Source organism: Hipposideros armiger, unplaced genomic scaffold (genome assembly GCF_001890085.2).
Source record: "Hipposideros armiger isolate ML-2016 unplaced genomic scaffold, ASM189008v1 scaffold_598, whole genome shotgun sequence".
NCBI classification, from domain to species: Eukaryota; Metazoa; Chordata; class Mammalia; order Chiroptera; family Hipposideridae; genus Hipposideros; species Hipposideros armiger.
Genome location: NW_017731948.1, coordinates 141,061 through 154,252, shown reverse-complemented (window position 1 = coordinate 154,252; position 13,192 = coordinate 141,061).

Below are 13,192 nucleotides of genomic sequence, written 5' to 3'. Positions count from 1 at the left end.
CTCACTGCGGCTGCTGGCCGCTCACGCTGGCTGCTGGCTACACACGGTAGCCCATGGCAACCCACTGCAGCAGGGGCTGCAGCCTATGCCATCGCCGGCGACCCACAGCAGCCCAGCTCCAGGTTGAGCTGTTGTTCTGCATCTTAGCTGTAGAGGGCAGTGTCACTGGCCCTCATGTGGGATCCGAACCGGGGCCCTCTGTCGTCCCAAGCCAGCTCTTAACCAACGCGCCACTCGGCCGGCCCAAGGTGGGGCTTGTTTTAATTGGAGCACCTCAGAGCTTGGCCATCTATGGTGAGGGGTTTCAGCAACCTACCTTCCTGGACTGCGGCCCACTTTGGTTCTGAGTGTAGTTGGAGGTCAGAGTTCTTCACATACTTCCGTTTGGGTCTGTTGTCTCTGAAAAGCAACTTAGTATCTTGTGAAACAGGGTAGGGCCATTTTGAGCTGGGTTTGCGGTTACAGTCACATGCATAATTGGGCCACCTAAGCTGGCTGGGTGCCCGGAACTTTGGAGAGAAGGAAGTGGGTAAACACACAAAATGCCAACAAAAGATATTTGGGGCTGGAATCAGAGTGTGTCTCTTGCCAGAGAATGGTAAGAAAAAAGAGTTAATAATACGAGGTGTGACTGAAAAACACGGTGAATGTTTACATTTTAAAAAAGATTTATTACAGTAGAAGACACATTGCCATTGGTCCCTCTCGCTTCGAACACACTTGTCCCATCGTTCTTGCCACTTTCTGAAGCAGTTCTGGGAGTCCTCTTTTGTGAGTGTCTTTACTTCATCCTCCATCATGACAACACTCCATGTCACACATCGCGTTCTGGTATATGGCAATTTCTGTCAATTAAAAACATGACGGTGTGTCCTCACCCACCTTATTCACTGGATCTGGCACCGTGCGACTTCTGGCTCTTCCCCAAAGTCAGAATGACTCAGGACATCGAGACAGCCACGACAGCACAACTAAAGACACTCATGAAAGAGGACTTGCAGAACTGCTTCAGAAAGTGGCAAGAACGATGGGATACGTGTGTGAAGTGAGGGGGAGTCTTTTGAGGGAGTCTAATGGCAATGTGTTTTTTACTGTAATGATTTTTTTAGAATTTAAATAGTCACCATAGCTTTTGATCACACCTCATATTTAACTTCTGACCGTGCAGATGAAGGGAGCAGAATAAGCCAAAGTCTGCCACTCTGGCCTGAGGCTTACTTTGAGCTGAAGGCAGTGGAAAAATAGCCGACACAGGGGGAACTCTCTGCCATGCCCATTTCTACCTAAAAGCAGGATATGCATTTACCTTTGTAAAGGCGATACGTGTTCATTTGTGCCTCCTTGTCCCATATCAGGACGAGAACAACTCTTAATCAGCTGAGATGACTCTTACGACTGCAGAAGACACCAGCCTGAGTCGGTATAATATCCCTTATCTACCACTACTTTCCCTCACATATTTACCTTCCTACAATCAGCTGCTCCTATAAGCCCAAACTCTTCCAAAACTTCCATTGTCTAGTCACTTCTCCACAATTTATTGCCTTGTGTTAAAATGACACTTGTATATAAGTTCCTGAGTCTAACTGCCTCTTTGGGATTTTCGTTTATTTTTCTGTGATGCCCCCCCAGCCCTTCCGCCTATGCACATAAAATTACTAACATCAATAAAATGTATATACCTTTTCTTCTGTGACTCCCTCTTCTGTTAGTTTAATTTGCATGTCCCAGAGACTGAGCTGAAAAGGGTAGAGGAAAAGTTTTCCCTCTCCCACAGGACATAAGACTTTGCATACTTCTCTACAGGGGAATGTTCAAGAACAAAAATTCAACCAAGTACATTTAAGGATCTAATTGACTTTATTGAATGATTCATGAATTGGGCAGCATCACATCTAATAAAAAGGTGCTCTGAGGAGCTGTACAGAATGGAAGGCTTTTATAGGCAGAAACAGGGCCGGACAAAAAAGTTAAAAGACTGATTTAATTAAGACTAGGTCACCTTCCCTTAGGGGGACGCAGGGGGTCTTCTCAGAAATATTACTTCGCTCGTTCTGACCAGGAAACTCCAGACGGATTGGTTTAGAATTCCACTTCTGGGAGATGGGTTTAAAATTCCACCAGCACTTAGATGAGGTGCTAAGCTTTGCTGTGGCTCACTTGAGTGACTCCATTTTGGGTCTGTTGTTTGTTTTGAACAGGGATATGGAGGAAGAGAGCTGAACTAATTGTCTTGGGGCTATCGTGGGTCTCCCTGTGGTGAGGGGCATGGTCACTCCCCAGCACACCTGCAGAGTCTGGGCCGGTGTTCCTGGCACAGGGACCAGAGAACGGACATGGTGCTGCCTCAGAGTCCCTAGCACCATCAAGGGCAGGTTCAAGCCAGGCCAGCCAGAGAGGATGACCAGATCCTGCCTGGGGCTAGAGAGGTCAGCTGACCAGGTTTCCATGGAGACTGTCAGCTGGGCACGTAATTACCAGGCAGGTCTTCACAATGCACTGCCCAGGAGACCTGGGACCCCATCGTGGCTACTTCCCGACACCTTGACTGTTCCCCTCCATCCTGAGTTAGGAAAATTCACGCCCCCCCCCCGCAATATTCCTAGATAGTCCCGTAATGGTGCAGTGTGTAGGACAGACCACTGGGGACTGTGGGAGGCTGTGGGCATCCTCACAGCCGGCTCCGAAGCACATGGCGTTACAGGGTAATGGTCTTTTGCAAACACAAGCACATGGAGATGCAGACATGTATATGCTATGACGTGACATGACATAATACAACATAACACAACGCAACATGTAACATAACACAACATATAGCATAACGCATAACACAGCACAATATAACATAGCATGAAGCAGAATAACAAGGATATCCTTTGTGTGTTTTTTTTGGCTGAGCGTCCCCCTCAGCCAGTGCAGACTGAGAGGTCCTTGAGGAAATGTCACTGCTTCTCCCACCCAGCAGAGGCACTGCTTGGACAGAAAGACAGTGACCGTCTCATCTGCGGCCCCAAGCACCTGTGGCAGAGTTGTTCACACACCAGCAGCGTCCCCGTCACCTGGCGGGGGGGCCTGTTGGAAGTGCGGCCTCTCACGGCCCACCACCCCACACCCCCACACCTCATGTATCAGACCTGCACTCTCGGGGGACCCTTGGGGGATCTGTATGCCCGTTAACATTTCAGCACCACGGCTGTAACTGACGATCGATAATTGTTTGTGGGAAGGATGAACTGATGAATGGACACGTGAATAAATAATTTAGTAAGTGGAGCAATTAAGCATTAGCGAGCGGTGCCTTTTGCTCTCCTCTTGTTTAGAAGGCTTAGACATGCCCGCCGAGCGGCTGGCTCGGAGAGCAGCCTGCTCTTAGAGAAAGGGCTTCCCATTCCCCACGCCTGTCCTTTCCAGACTGGACCAGTTGGGTTGTGCTGATGGAGCTGGGCTCCTTCTCTGAGCCTCGTCGCCTGATGCCCAGATGAAGGCTTGCGCAGCTCACCCTATAAATTCAAACCGCTGGTTCTTACAGAATCCAGTGCTTAGAATCTGAGCGTCGGTGCCCGTGTAACCTGTCTTGAATTCCTTTTTCCTGCCTGCCTACACTTAGAACTGCACGCCTTGAACTCCAGTGTAATAGTGCCTTGTAATTTATGGTGTTTGCACCAAGACTGGCCCATCCCCTTATCTGTCTCCCGATACTTAGCAGGTGGTCTTTGAATGCTGCCTATCATTTTGACTTACACATAGCTTCGGAGGATCAGTTGGTTTTGTCCTTACGAGTCTCTCATACTCATTGTTTTTTTTTTTTTTAATGTGTGAGAGATCTTGTTAGTTGCACGCATGGAGAAACACATAAGGGTCTCAAACTTTTTTTAAAAAAATGCTTCTGGTTTGTTTTGTTTTTTAATTGAGATGTGATTGACATAAACATGCTATTAGCTTCAGGTGCACCACAAAATGGTTCATATTTGTATATACTGTGAAAGGATCACCACAGTAAGTCTAGTTGCCATCCATCACCAAACATTAAAAACTTTTGTGACGAGAACTTGTAAGATTTAGTGTCTTAGCAACTTTCAAATACGCAATACAGTATCGTTAACCAGAGTCCCTGTACTGTAACATTACATCCTCTGGATGGATCTGTTTATTTTCTAGCTGGAAGTTTGTACCTTTTGACCCCCTTCACCCATTCTGCTCACCCCTACCCCTTCCTTGCCTGTGGCAATCGCCAGTGTATTCTCTGTATCTATGAGTTCGTTGGGCTTTTTTTTGCTTGTTTGTTGCTTGTTTTTATTTTCTTTTAGATTCCATATATAGGTGAGATCATCTAGCATTTATATTTCTCTGTGTGACTTATTTTACTCAGCATAATACACTCAAGGCCCATCCAGGTTGTCAATTTCCTTCTTTTTTTCATGACCGAATAATATTCCGCTGTGTATCTATTTATTGGTAAATAGACACTTAGGTTGTTGCATCCGTATTTGATATTCTTGAGCTACGACTGTGATGCTTTTAGCAAAACCCTCTAAGAAGTCTTGAGTTTATGCACTGGCACCAGAGCTTCCCAGGGTGGTGGCCCGAGTTGAATCACCGTCCTTACGGGGTTCTAGGGTTGAGACCGGTGACTAGTACACGATTCGCTCAATGTATCTGTGAGCTTGTGCTGTCACTCGTGCAGTCAGTCAGCCACTTGCTCGTTCATAGATTCCATAAGCGTTTGTTGAGGAACTAGTATGTGCTGGGTACTTACTAGTACAGGCATGTACCAATGAGTAAGGCCTTGTGCTGTCTCCCGTTTGTTGGGAAACGGGGTCTTATCAATGACTGATAATGCAGGGTATGGACTCCACCTGGAGATGTCACAGGGAGCATCATTGCAGGAAAGGGCTGTTTAGCTTGAATTTGCCTTAATCCCCCCACTTCATTCAGCCTGCACAGGGGTGCCTCCATCTGATTTTCTGTCATCCCAACAGCGCAGGTGGCTTAGTTAATCCATGGAGAGAACTGAAGTGGGATTCACATTAGGACATTTCACTGAGGCTGATTTAAAAAAAAAAAGAAGACAGGAACTTTCTGGGTCCCCGCATCCATCCTGTTCAACAGCCTCCTTGAATTCCTTTTATCCATTCTTGCCTTCCATACCGTTCAACCCCGTAACTAAGCACCGTATTGCGCTGTGTATACTGTGCACTCACATTTTTGGCCCCAACTTTCAGGGAAAACAGTCTTTCGCTTTAATTTTCTCTTTCAAATTTTTATTTGTTTACATTTAGGTCCTTGTTTTTTGGTATCATGAAGAGATTTTTAGCATTTATTTTTTTAACATATGATGGTACAAGAAATTTTATGTAGCCAATAATTACAAAACACAAGAACAGATACAAGGTACAAGAAATGTTATATACCAGTAACAGATTTACGATCCTTTTGCATCATAGAAGGCCAAGAACTCTTTGTCGTTGCAAGTTCATCGTAAGTTCAACAAAACCTACTATCATATTCCAGAGTATTATTTTGTATACAGATATCATTATTGATTTCTAGAGTTACGCTTTTAACTCATAAACATAAATAACAAAGTTAGAAACATTTATATAGATATATATATACATAGATAGATAGATAGATAGATAGATAGATATAGATAGATAGATAGATAGAGATATATATATATAGAGAGAGATATATATGGAATTAGTACCACCCATGTATAATACGCATGCATCCTTATTTTGTCCCTCACAAATTTGGGCAAAAGAGTTTGCATTATACATGGCAACATACAACACCTTGCCCAAAGAGACCCTCTCCTCCATCCCCACGCTTTGTACATCACTGGAAATGCACATTCCCCAAGTCTTCCCAGGCAAGGGAAACTCTGTTCTAAAGACAAAAGGGGTCTTCTTTGACCAATACTTTGGAAAATCCTCCATGCTGAGTTCTCTGAAGGACTAAGCAATGAATCTATATTCCTCTCTCTCTCTCTCTCTCTCTCTCTGTCTCTGTCTGTCTGTCTCAGAAAACAAACTTCAAGCATAACACGACATAACATGGCATAACAAGAAAAAATGCCATCCAACCCCATAGCACTGAATGCAAATCCTTCCGATTGATGTAAAGCATGCATTTTTTTAAGTGAAGCTAAGCCAGCAACGTGGCACACAGCTGAGCGGTGGCCCAGCGTGGGTGGGCTTGGGGTCTGCACCAGTCTAAGCTGCCAGAAGGCCGGTGGGCACCTTGCTCCTGCATCCCTCCTCTTCCCAGCACCTGCTGCTTTGTACATGTTTGCTTTTTCCGCTGAGGAAAGGAATTCGGTGTTGAGATGGGGGCTAGGAGTGCCATCAAATGACTCAGCTGAATAGAGTGGGCTTATCAGGGACCAAGGTGCACAGATCATTCTAGATGCGTGGAGGAAGAGAGAGTCCTGTAGATGGTGGGTGATATCTACATTTATCATTGTAGATAAGTGACTGCGGCCTTCACGTCCATCAGTTCAAAGTCTGAAAGCCACAGGCTGTTGACCTTTTAAAGTGAAGCCAACCGATCCATCCACGAACCAACCAGACGGACAAACTGTCGGAAGATTGTACCTATATTTCCATCAAGCCGTCATGGAATGCGGTTTTCTGGCGTTCCTGTGTGGGTTTTTCTTTGGATTAGTGTCCCAGGGTCAGTGGTTTATCAATCGAGTATTGAAGGGATTGGGGATAAGGGGTAGCAGAATGGATTGCGTCCCGCTCTTAGATACCTGAGGCGCGCTGGCAAAATGGATAGCAGCTTTCAGGGGCATGGTGATTGCGTCTTTCTCAAGCACCTCCGTCCTGCTCCTGGTGCCCAGGAGTTTTCATATGTGGGTGGGGGGCAGGGTTTCTCAACCTTGGTTCTGCTGACATTTGGGGCCGATCATTGTTGGTTGTGGGGGGCCATCGTATGCACCGTAGGATGTTTAGCAGCATCCCTGGTCTCCACCCGCTGGATGCTGTTTTCCGGCAGTTGTGACTATCACAGATGCCCCCAGACGTCACCAGATATCCAGGGAAAGGAGGGTGCAACCATCCCAACTGAGAACCCCGGGTTTAGAGCCCTGCACCCAGCCTTCACTTTGCTTCATGGAGAACGGACATCATTAAAGCAAACAAATGACATGAACAGAAAACTTCTGTTTTAAGGTTTGGACACCTTTATCTAATGTGAATTGTGTATAATGTTTGCAGCACGGAGACTCTGGCTATTACAGCCTCTGTGTGTGTGTGTGTGTGTGTGTGTGTGTCTGTGTGTGTGTCTGTGTGTGTGAGCAGGGTAGGGTGAGAATAATCTCTATTTCTATAGACCACACATTCAGTGAATGGTGCTATGACATGTGAATTACCCCAGCCATTCAAATCCAAAAAGGGGCACTTTCAGGGTGGTGTTAGATGAAACTGGACATGCCTGACCAGGGTACCCCCAAGAGATTGCTTGCTAGGCCGTGCCTAGGCTGTGAAGCATTCTTCCATCAAACAAAGCCGGTAGCGTCAGACTGGCTGCCTGTCAGGGATTAGAAGTGGACAGTCCTACCCCCATCCTCACATCCGAGAGCTAGCAGTTGTGCCACCAGGAAAAATTACAGTGGGCGCTGGGGCATTTGTTCTGGGCACTGCCTTTTCTTTCTGCATCCAGCTTTCTTTAAATTATCACCCCCCTCTCCTTTTTCTCTCTGTCCCTGTGTCTGTCTGTCTGTGTCTAACACACACACACACACACACACACACACAGACACACACACACACACACCAGCTACCCGGGGATCTCCTGCTTTTTCTCTTTCAAGGGAAGAAAAATCTTTGGGTAATCTCATCAAGAGTGAGATTAAGTGATAAAACATTACTTCTTCCAGGGCTGTGCATGAAAAAAGCATGTCAAGCAATTCTTAACCTAGGTCAGGTGAGTTAGTTCCAAGAAATCTTTATCAAGCACCATCCTAGGCACCTGGCAAGCAGAAGTAACGAAAGCTTGGGGATTTGGTATTCCTGCAGTTGCATTGGTGTGGTGTGGGGTGGGGTGGGGTCCTTTGGAGCAAGTGGGTGGTCCTGGAGCAAATTAGGCAACCACACAGCCCACCTAATCCTAAGGAGGAATCTGAATGGAAAAGATGGAGGCTGGGGGTGGGGGCAGGGAATCTGAGCCCATTATTCGATTATAATGAAAGGTCTACATAATATTTCCCTACAGTTGCTCACGAAGACCTGCTGTAGCGGGTGTCTTGCTAATGTTTCCATTCAGATGGATTCTCTAAAGAGCTGTTGTGTATCTTGTAGCAATTGTTTGTACATTGTCTCCCTTTTGTTGGCATAACAATGTTGCCCCTTTGAAAGCAGTGGGGACTGTTTCGTGTTTGGGTTTCCATTCCCGGGCTGTGGAGTGTGTGCACGTGTGCCTGTTGTTTTCAGAAAGGGGAGCAGACTGGGTTTCTGCGTTCCAGTGAGAGACAGGATATCCTCTCAGCACAAGGAAGGAGCACCTGAGTAAAGCAGTGTCTGGGGACAGCATTGAAGGGTGTGCACACACACATTATCACACACATGCATGCATGCGCACACGTGCATGCATGTGTGCGTGCATGGATGTGTGTGCACATGCATACATGCATGCACATGCATGCACACAGACATGCACATGTGCACACACATACACACAGTTATTTTTTTCACCCTCTCAAAGCACCCTTTGAACATGTAGGGAAGGACACATCTTTTTCCTTCTATCCTCTGAGGTTCAAGGGCTGGGGTCATGAATAAAATTGACAAAAGACAGATTAATAAGAGGAAACCACACACACACACACACACACACACACACACACACTGTTTTAATGCTCTGGAGTTCACAAAGAAAAATGTTGCTCAAGGACGCAGCCAGGTGGTTGTGACTTATTTGCCATCTTAGTAAACAAATAAAAAGTTTTGGGCTCCTGGGAGGAGGAGGCGGGTTCTGGGAAGGGGTTGGGAGGAACCATTTGGTCAGTCGGGTTGTTATGCAGACTAGAGCCTCTCAAGTGATTGAAAGCTGTCTCCAGGACTAGCCCTCTCTGAGGTCAGAGAAGTCTTTACAAATGGAAATTTCCTTTATAAATGTAAATTTCCTTTACAAAAGGGGAGATTTCTATACTCTATTTTGAGACACTTAGAGGGAGGTAAAGAGCTTTTCTTGTGTCTGCAGGTTCTCAATTGCCTTTAGCTCCAAGTAATCCGTATGCCTAAAAGGCATATTTTGGGGGTGGCGTATTCTGGTAACCTTTAAACATCATAAGGACGAAAGACATTTTCAGGCCTCCCAGGACCTTTGCAGGATATCACAGTGCAAAAATCCAATCAGAAACAGTTTCTACTTTCACACATGTGGGGAGGGGATCTGGAAATGAGACAGAAATAGCTGGAACACAGACAATAGATATGCAAACTGTGATTCTGGGTTGTGGAGAAAGGCTGCTGAAGTTTGAGGAGACACAAACAGTGCGGGTGGAGTTCTGTAATTCTTGACAGAGCTGTTTGGCAGTTTTGAAGCCATGATGTGGCTGAGGATAGCATACTGTCGACCAAAAATATCCAGCCTAAGAGAAAACTTGTCAGAGTTTATTGGAGCCAAAGTGACGACAATGGCCATGAAACAAAATCTCAACAGATTGAGAAAATGCTCCAGAAAATGACCATTTTGCAACTTGTTTTATACTTTAGAATCAAAGGAGGAAGGTTCCATGAAATCCATTGGTTGTAGATTAAGGGAGTGGGAGAAAGCAAAGCGGGGAAATCTCTGGGACTGGATAAAAAGTAAAACGGAGAGACACACTTATTTTACATTGGTGGGCACAGCATAATTAGTAGCATTTTACAGCACATAGAGATGGTATTTGGGGAGCAAGATAACAATGAGGGACACTGTAGATTCCTGCTCTGGTGTGGTGGGTTGTGCCTCCTGGAGTGTCCGGAAAAAGAGATTACTCTAATATTGTAAGGGTGTGTTATCTTAGATGCAAAAAGATAGCAGACAGGCTGAAGGTCAAGATTGACCTTTGTCAAGGAAGCTACAGGTCAAGGATGTGACTTCCAGCCATGGCCCACCTTAGTTAGGAATTTTTCTTTTCAGGCCAGCCTCTGTGGTTATTTTCAGTCTCCTGAGCTTGTGAGGTTTCACCTGTGGCCCGTTTTCCACCCACAGTACATTAAACTGGGAGGCAGCATCAGGTCCACTAGTTATGTGTTTGTTCTTACAAGTACTTTTGTGTTTTTCTACAGTTTTTGGTATTTTGGGTTTTTATTTCCCAATTTGCATTTGGTGACAGTGGGCAACCCTCCTCCAGTCCCCGTTTTAAGGACACGCTGCATCTTCCCACTGGCTTCCCTCTACCAAGCTTTGAAGCAAGGCGGTCATTCTGGCAGCTGGTCACTGCTGTTTGGAAATGACGGAATAAAGCCACAGATGGAGGCCAGGGCTTATGGCTAGGAAAGGGTTCCAAAGGGACCTCGCAGCTGCAAGATGCAATTCCAGATATGGTGGCGTAAGCCTCCAGGAGGTTTCCAGGGCCTTTGGGGATAGAGTTAAAGGGCATTCGTGACATGACTGCAGGGCTTGGAAATTTATCTCATTGCAGTTTCAGTTTGGGGAATGAATACAGCAAGAAACTCAGAGACAATCGGGTCAGAATTCATAGCTCGGCTCTGTCACATATCAGCGAGGTGTACAAGTACCCACTTCATATGGTTGGTAGATGGATTTCTTACATTACATTCTAGTTCCCATCACATTGTAGATGCTAAGTAAAGTCCTTGTTTTGTTGTTGTTGTTAGTGTCAATGTAAGAAGCATCCAAACCTGTAGGGAATTTTAACGACTTTATTTGAGTCAAACGGATGACAGTCGCTGGGAAGCAAAATCTCAACGGATTGAGAAAACGCTCCAGAGAATGGCATTTTTGCAGCTTATTTTATACATCGAATCAAAGGAAGAGAGATAAAGAGGGTTACGTGGAAACTGTTGGTGGTAGATTTAGGGGGTGGAAGACAGCAAAGTGGGGAAATCTCTGGGATTGGATAAAAAGTAAAACGGAGAGACACGTATTTTTACATTGCTGGGTGCGGGATAGTTAATAACAACATTCAGAGCACAGAGAGATGTTTTGGGGAACAAGATAGCAGTGAGGGGTCCTGGTGCTGTGGGCTGTGCCCTGAAGGGTCAGGCCAAAAAAAAAGGATGACTCTGACATTCCAAAGCTATGTTGTCTTATACGCAAGGAGAGAACAGACAGGCTCACTAAAGGGAAAGATTGACCTTTGTCAAGAAAGATACAGGCCCAGGATGGGACTACCCGCCACGACCTGCTTTTAGTCAGGAATTTTTATGTTCAGACCGTCCTCCATGGTTAATTTTGAGTTTGTCAGGCCCGCCATGCTGGCCTCCCCTGAGCTTGTCACCGTTACGTGTGTGGCCCCTTTTTCATCAGCATCAGTATGTTGGTTACGAATTTCTCTTTCTGTCTTTAGTGGGGATAGTAGTGATAGCAACACAAATAATTGTAATGGAACCCTCAGAAGATGCACCCTAGAATGCGGTAGGCAGGGAGCTGTACCAACACTGGGCCATGAGGGACCCAAACCAAGTGTGGAGTACTAGCAATTAGGGTTAAGGTTGTACTTGGCAGCCAGGCTGGTCCCTGAGGAGGGATCTTGCTATAGCAGCCTAATTCTTTTCCAGTTGCTTCTAGCTGGGCACACAGCTGGCCCAGGTTCTTAGGAGCAGGAGGCCTTATGTGTGAATGATGATGATGTCATTAGGGGTGGTGACGTACCATGGGCAACGCGGTAAGAGATTTTCTTTTTTTCAAGTGTGATGGGAGCATACAATTTCAAATGGACTGATGTAATGGCATCAGGGTGCAGGGTGTGGGTGGCCCTTGAAGAATGGATGACAACGTAAGTGTTTGAAATGTACTAGTGTAGGGTGATGCTCATCATGGAGTAGAGACTCTTCTACTCTACCTCATGGTCTGAGGAATAGTCTCAGCTTACAGGGAAATATGTTTTCACGTGACGCCTCCATACTGATGTGCTGGAAAATGTGTTTCTGGTTTTGTTACTTGACAAGCAGCCGAGAGGAGAGCTGAAAGTGATATTTTGCTATTTTTAACTTGTGGTGAAGGACTAAATAGAAAGAAAGTGACTAAACCTGATTGCAAATAACAGGAAGAAAAATAATGAAGAAATATTACAAGCGGTATTAAGAGAAAGTTGATGGAGATTTACTGGAATACAGGATTTTTCATTAGACCTTACTCTTACTAATCACTTTCTAATTAGACCTTGCTCTTGCATAACTGTGAGAGGTGCTGGGAGGGCAAAAATCTGTAAGGAGTCACTTGCAGAGTCAGAGGAAGGCCATTAGCCACAGAGCATAGAAAGGAGACGGTAAAAACGTCTCCACAAGGCTACTGCCTGAAGTCAGCAGGGAGGACAGGTGAGAAGCGAATTGGACATAAAACAGGAGAAGGGACAATTTCCCAGCTGCCAGCCCGCATGAGCACAGGTCAAGCAGATCAGTGACCACCTGAATGGGGGCAACCTCTATAGGGACCCCTACCAAGCTGCTATAATGGCTGCTGCTTCCTCATGACCTCCTGTCTCACAGAACTTTCTGTGTGGCCCACCCTAACCCAGAGACACACAGGGAGACATTCTGGAATGCATAGCCCCAGCCTTCGATGGTTAGGACTCTGAAACATGAAGACAGTACTAAGCTGCCACATATGACTTCCCTGAAATACAGGGGCAGGTTAAATGGCCCCTTTTTCACAAACCAGAAGAGAAACCAACATGACACTGAAGTTCACCCAATGAGCAAAGAAGCCTACACCTGATTAGTTCACGGGGATAGGTAGGCATGCTACTCTACCTCTGCTACACACCTGGATCGGATCTGCACCCCTGGTGACAGGGTCACCATGTTCTCTACACCAAGGAGTCTTTGGACCAAAGGACACACTTTCCCTAAGTAGCACCAAGTCACTGCTTAGGCTAGTGTGGAACTCACATGCACAAGGAGGCGGCCTGGTTGTCCATCAAATTGAAAATTCACACAACTGCTTCAAAGTGGTCTTCTCTATAAAAATCCCTCCAAGTCATTTTGTTACTGCAAACTCCTGCTCTACATCATAC